The sequence below is a fragment of the Dipodomys ordii genome, unplaced genomic scaffold (assembly GCF_000151885.1).
Source record: "Dipodomys ordii isolate 6190 unplaced genomic scaffold, Dord_2.0 Scaffold96, whole genome shotgun sequence".
Lineage (NCBI taxonomy): Eukaryota > Metazoa > Chordata > Mammalia > Rodentia > Heteromyidae > Dipodomys > Dipodomys ordii.
This window is the reverse complement of record NW_012267312.1, coordinates 3,508,776-3,515,651: the sequence shown is the minus strand read 5'-3', so window position 1 is coordinate 3,515,651 and position 6,876 is coordinate 3,508,776. Positions and strand designations below refer to the sequence as shown.

The following is a 6,876-nucleotide window of genomic DNA, read 5'->3' as shown; positions in this document are numbered from 1 at the left end:
ATGCCCCTCTTGGAAGCCATGATATACATGTAGTGATCAGCAACGGAAGCCACAAAAGGTCCCATTATAGCCACAGTGCACAGAGAATAGGCAAAATGCTCAGCAAAGGCATCTTGAATCTGGCAGCAGCAGTGCCCAGCTCTGCATTGGCTTCACTTGAGGATAGGTGAGGACAGGAAGAAGGCAAAGTAGCCTAGCGTTTTGCTCCTATTCAGCAGCCTATTGGATCAAAACCTGTATTTCTTTGAATTTTATATCCCCATTATTTAGTATGATGCCTAGGCCGGACTAGTAATACAAATGAAATAAATGATTGTGGTGAAATGTGCATGACTAAATAATCAGCTGAATAAAGAACACGATATTAAATGAGGTTGCCTTCTGTAACTGTGCAGCAGGTGTTGCCTCCAACGATGGTAAGCAGGCAAACGAAATAATACCACTAAAGACACTTGAGGGAAAGCAATGCGGAAAAGTAAATTGTTGGGTTGTATTTTTTTTTGAGAGGTTGCTTGCACAGTGTAATTTCTTGGAGTGGAATCTGACCAGCCAAAATTGGTACTTTATAATTGTTCTTATTCAGCTTCCATCAGCTTCATATACTTTAACATTTGCATAAGTACAAGATTTTTAAACACTAACTGCTGATTCATTGTCTAGAAGGGGAAAATATAAGAAGTGAAAGGTATGTATGTGTCTCAAAGAAAGAACTTTTTTAAAACTATAAGCAATGAGCCATTTTTAAAGCTTTTATAGGAGGATTCTTTTCTTCAGATGAAACAATATATAGAGCTGTTGCTTGGAGCCCTCCCTGAGCCACATGTCTGGTTGTTTTGTTCTGTTCCCATTGTGCCTTAGTGTTTTTTCTTTACATGAAAAGGAAGTATTGATATTTCAGCTTGGATAGCAATAGGTCTTATAAGTACTCAGGGGAGCACTGCATAAATGGTTTAAGAGACTCTCGACTGTGAAAAGGGAAATCAAACCACATTTAACTCATATTTGTGGGAATTTGGTAGACTTTCCTTTTTGATGGTGTATTCTCTATCAACTATAGGTTATATGCCGTGAGAATTTTTATATAATTCCTAGAAAATTATCAAAAAGTTCTTGCATATTTTAAAATTAAATTATAGGATGTGTTTGTGAATATTTCTGTTTATTGGAATCACAGAATACAGTCTATGATTGTAATTGACAGATGAATGCCATATATGGCTACCTTCTATCGTAGAAATGTCCATTTTGAAAAAATATTTGAAAATGTAAAGTATGGATAATTAGTATAAGCTTTTACACTTAGAACACTGTCATACTTTGAACATTGACCAATTATAGATACATTTTGTCAATCCAAAAACTAAGACTTTTAACTAGCTCTTATATTGGGCTAATATATATTTAGAATTTGATGTATCAAGTCTTTTTTGTCAGTCATGGGGCTTGAATTCAGGGCCTGGGCAGTGTCCCTGACCTCTTCAGCTCAAGGCTAGTGCTCTACCACTTGAGCCACAGTACCACTTCCAGTTTTCTGGTGGTTAATTGGAGATAAGAGTCTCACCAACTTTCCTGCCCAGGCTGGCTTTGAACCACAATCCTCATATCTCAGCTTTCTGAGTAGCTAGGATTTCAGGCATGAGCCACTGGCATCTGGCTTGATATATCAAGTCTTAAACCACATATATTTAGTTACACTTAAAAAGTTCCAACTGTGCTAGGAATGTGGCTGAGTGATAGAATGCTTGCCTAGCATGCATGAGACCCAGAGTTCAATACCTTGGTACCACATAAACAAATAAAATTAATTTTAAAAAAGAAAATCAGAATAGACCTTTAAAAATGTTCCAACTGACATGTTTTATGGTTTATGTAAACTTTTCCTTTGGTATAAGTATATTTACTTCATCAGTATCTCAAAATTCATACAGGTATCTTCTCTATGTAACTCTGGTATTAAATGTGTAAAATTTTAGAGCTAAACACATTGGCCCATGCCTATAATCCCAAGCTCTCAGAAGGCACAGGTTGAGAAGACAGTGGTTTCAAGTGCATGGTCAAAAAGTTAGTGAGACCTAATCTCCATCAGCAGGTTGGGTATAGTGCATGCTTCTCATCTCACCTCTGTGGAAAGCCATAAGAAGGAAAATCATGGTCTGAAACCATTCTCAGACCACAAAACAAAGAGAAAATATCCAAAAATTACTAAAGCAGAAAAGAGCATGTCTCATGACATATACTAGTTGCCTCGAAAGGTTGAGGTTCTGAGTTAAAATCCCAGTACTAAAGCCAGTCGTGGCACTGTGGCTCAAGAGTAGAGTGCTAGCCTTGAGCAAAAGAAGCTCAGGGACAGTGCCCAGGCCCTGAGTTCAAACCCCAGGACTGGCAAAAAAAATACCAGTACTACCTAAATATAAAATAGTATTTTATATTTTTTCCCTTTTTCCTTGGCTCCTTACACTTAAGCAAAACCCTATCTTTGCCTCATATATCATTGTGTGAATAAATGTGACAATTTAATATGTAGTCTCTCTTTTTTTCTACATGATCTCACCTTAAATTCCCTTATCCTTTCCAATATAAACATTACTTTGCTCTGCTAACACACATACATTCACTAAGTTGTTAGCATATAAACTGCAAGGTTCTAATCATAGGAGTACTTTTGTAGTTCACCTCTCAAATGAAATTAATTTATAATGAGAAGCCCATATTTCTAATTACTTGATAAGGCTGAATGAGCTAATTATCATTTTATTTTCTGGGAGCAGGAAATTACAGTTAGCTGTTAGATTCACAGGTTTCGTTGGGTACCCTATTGCATTTTCTGCATTACAAATTGTTACTCTTCCAAATTATGGTAACTATTCATGTTTTAATATTTATTTTTAACAACTTTATTAAATTGTCATTGAAAGCTATAAACTGTAAGTATTTGAACTGTACAGTTTAATAACTTTTCAATACAGCCAGGAGAATGTCAGCAAAATCAAGATAAAGAAAATTCCTATCACCTCAAAAATTTCCTCATGCTCCTTGATAATCCTTACCTCATTCCCTCCCCCACTCTATTCTTTTTCCCAGGTAACCTTTGACCTGTTACTGTATCTTCATTTGCATTTATTATAATAAAAATGGAATTAATTATATCATATTCACTAATTTTAACCAATTTCTTTCACTCAGTATTATTGTTTGAATTGCCCAGGTTATGGCACAAAACAATAATCTATTTTATTGTTCAGAAGTATTCCAGTTGTTTTGTTCTTTCCCTATTGATGGACCTGGAAATAGTTTCAATTTGGAGGCTGTAACAAGCACAACTTCCATAAACTCTCAAGTATCGGTCTTTATTATTTTCTTGTACCATCCTGGGGCTCCAACTCAAAGCTTGGGTACTGCCCCTGAACATTTTTGCTCAAATATAGTGCTCTACCACTCGAGCTACAGTTCCCCTTCTGGCTTTTATTGTGGTTAATTAGAGATATGAGTCTTATGGGTGTTTCTGCTGGCTTTGAACCATATCCTCAAATCTCAATGTCCTGAATAGCCAAGATTACAGGTGTGAGCTCCTGGCATCTGGCATCAATTATGGATCTTTGTCCTAATGGATTTTCTTTAAATGCCTAGCAGTGAAACAGATACTATAGTTATCTAGTTACATTTTACATATTAAACTATTTTTTTGGTTGGTCATGAGGCCTGAACTCTGGGCCTGGGTGCTGTTCCTCAGCTCTTCAGCTCAAGGCTAGCGTTCTACCACTGAGCCATCTTTCCAGCCAATGTCAAACTATTTTTTATTGTGAAAATACTGTACAGAGGGGTTACAATTACATGGGCAAGACAATGAGTACACTTCTTATCAAGCATTGTAGCCTCCTCCTTTGTTTCCTCTTCCCATCTTCCCCCTGCCCCCCTACCCAATCCTCCTCCCTGCCCACCAAAGTTGTAAAGCTCTTTTTCAACATAACGACTTGTACATCTCATTGTTACAATGGAATCATGTCAAACTATTTTTATGTTTACCAGTAGTATATTTATCCAGGGCTGGAAGAGTGGATAACAGCGGATGTTGATCAAACAGTACAAACTTTCATTTATAAGATGAATATGTTTTGGAAATCTACTGGATTAAATATTGATAATAGTTTATGGTAATATGTTTTATAAGTGAAATTTTCTAAAACAGTAGATCTTAAGTAACCTCATCATAAAAAGAGAATGTAAAAATGTGTAAAGTAATTGATATTAAGTTACATTTGGGTAATAAAATCAGAAACTATGCATGTATGTATATCCATTTATCATATTCTGATCCTTAAATATAAATTTTGTTTTGCAATAACACCTCAGTAAAGCTGGAAATAGTAAAAGGAACTACCTATGATATGGCTACATTGGCTGCAAGAAAGACTGACTCAGTTCTAATTTATCTGCCCAGGCTCTTCAGTAGAGAAAAACAAGGAAGAAATGGTTGTTTGGAGTTGTGTGTAGCCAATCCATCAGTGTAAAGTGCTTTGAATTAATTGAAGCAACTAATCAAAGATGATTCCTTTTGTAATTGATGATAAATTTAGCTGACAGCACAACATCAATTAGTTGTTTTGATACCTGAAGACATACTTTGAAAAAGACTAGTAGTCTCTTTGGGAAAATTACACAATAGCAAAATTCTTTGAATGAATTTTGTGGTCTTGCCAGGAAAATATTCTCATGCTTTTGCAGCCCTTGTAGGGCAGGAAAATAATCAATCACAGAGTAAAATTTTCTGTATTGTAATTTTACCATAAGAAAATATATGGTTTATTTCTTTATTAAGCAAGAATGACATCTTCATAATAAGAGTTTTCTATTTTTGGCTCTGTATAGAGAACTTTGACTGATAGTATGGCCACAAAGTAGAACTCTAAGTCCCTCCACTTCTTCGGGTGTTTGGGATGGAGATTGTGAGAAGAGCTTCTCAGTGTGTTGAGGGGCTGAATAGGAGCAGGGATTCCCCAGCAATTGAGGACTGTGTGTCTCTCTCTTTCTCTCTCTCTCTTGTATTCTTCCTGGGGTGGATAGTACAGGGGTGCTTATTCTTTGGAGACCAGGTGGCCATATTGTCCATCATCCTGTTACTGTAGCAAAATTCATTGTCAAACTAGGAAGTGAGTTTGAAAATGTAGCCATTGAAAGGAATGCCAGCCCACCTATGTCAAAGGTAAAAGAGTGGTGGTCAGCTGTTAAACTTGCAGGAGACAAGCTGGTCTTTGAGACAGCCAGGATGCCCTTTAGGGCACCTTCAGACACCTGATTACTCACCTTCTTTTCTTTTCTTTTTTTATTGTGAGAATACCGTACAGAGGAGTTACAATTACATGAATTTTGTCATATTTAACAGCTTTCTCTAGGTGGCAGGTCAGATCCACCACAGACAGGTTGCTGTAGGGACATGGAAGGCCTTGTCAGTGAGCTTCCCATTTAACTTGGAGAAAACTGTGCCTACAAATGACATACTAAGCAGTCCTGCTGCCATCATGCCACTATTTCCCAAAGGGGTGGTCCACCATCTTCTGGGTGATGGTGAGAGTATGGACTGTAGCCCTCCACAATGCCAAAGTTACTATGGATGAACTTGGCTGGGGGAGGGGAGGGATGCTAAGCAATTGGTAGTACAGAAGGCATTGCTGACAATCATGACATTTTATAGACACTTTAAACTCCTTTATAGGAGTTGTCATACTTCTCAGGGTTGACATCCATGACAAACATGGGGGCATCAGGAGAAGGGGAAGAGATGAATATACTTTTGGCTCCATCCTTCAAGTTAGATCCAACCTTCTCTATAGTGATGAAGACATCTATGTTCTCCACCATGTACTCAGCCCCAGCATCACCCCATGTGATGTTTGTGGGATCTTACTAATGGAAGATGTGTATGACCTTTCCATTGACAATAAGCTTCCTGTTCTCAATTTTGACCTTACCATTGAACTTGCCACGGGTGGAATCAATCTGAAACATGTACAACATGTGGTTGAAGTCAATGATTGGGTTATGATGGTAACAATATCCACTTTACCTGAGTTGAAAGAAGCCCTAGTGACCAGGCATCAAACATGATGGCCAAATCCAATCACTCAGAGGCTATATCTCAGGGATGCAGCTGACCCTTCATGAGAATATATGGCTGTCTGTGCAATGAGGATGAACCAAAGGCTGACACTACTTTTAGTAAAGCTAAGGTAGTTCATTTCAATGTGGAGACTGTTTAATATCTTTACCCATCTGTTTAAAGTATGATTTTTATAATGAATGCATATTTTTAGAATATGGCTACTCATACTTTTAGGATACAAGTGTCTTTGGAAGAAAGAGCTAGACTATCATTAATTATTTCAAATATTAAACAAAAATTAGCTCAAGGAAGAATTTAATTTCTTTTTATAAAGGCTTTTTTCATTCTCATTTTCCTGTATTGTGATGTAATAGATGGGTTACCTCTCTCCTGTTTCATGATGTCAACAAGAAGGGTTTGGCATTGTAAGTTGTAATTCCTTTTGGGTATGTCACACCTGCAGCTTTGATTTCTTCTTTGTCATGTGTCTTCATATATAAATGGAGCCTGGCACTAGTGGCTCTCACCTGTAATCATATTCAGGAAACTGAGATCTAAGGATCATGGTTCAGAGCCAGCCTGAGCAGGAAAGTCCATGAGACTTTTACCAATTAACCACCAAAAAGCTGGAAGTGAAACTGTGGCATCAAATGATAAAGCACTAGCCTTGAGCTAAAAAACTAAGGGATAGAAATCAGGTAAAGGTTCAAATGTCAGTACTGGCACACACACACACACACACACACACACACACACACACACAGCACATATATTCTGTG

At 37.3% G+C, this 6,876-nt stretch overlaps 1 pseudogene; it reads right to left on the bottom strand.

The window, feature by feature from the left end:
- Positions 1–5,495: 5,495 nt before the first annotated feature.
- Positions 5,496–6,083, bottom strand: LOC105993448 (annotated as a pseudogene).
- Positions 6,084–6,876: the final 793 nt, after the last annotated feature.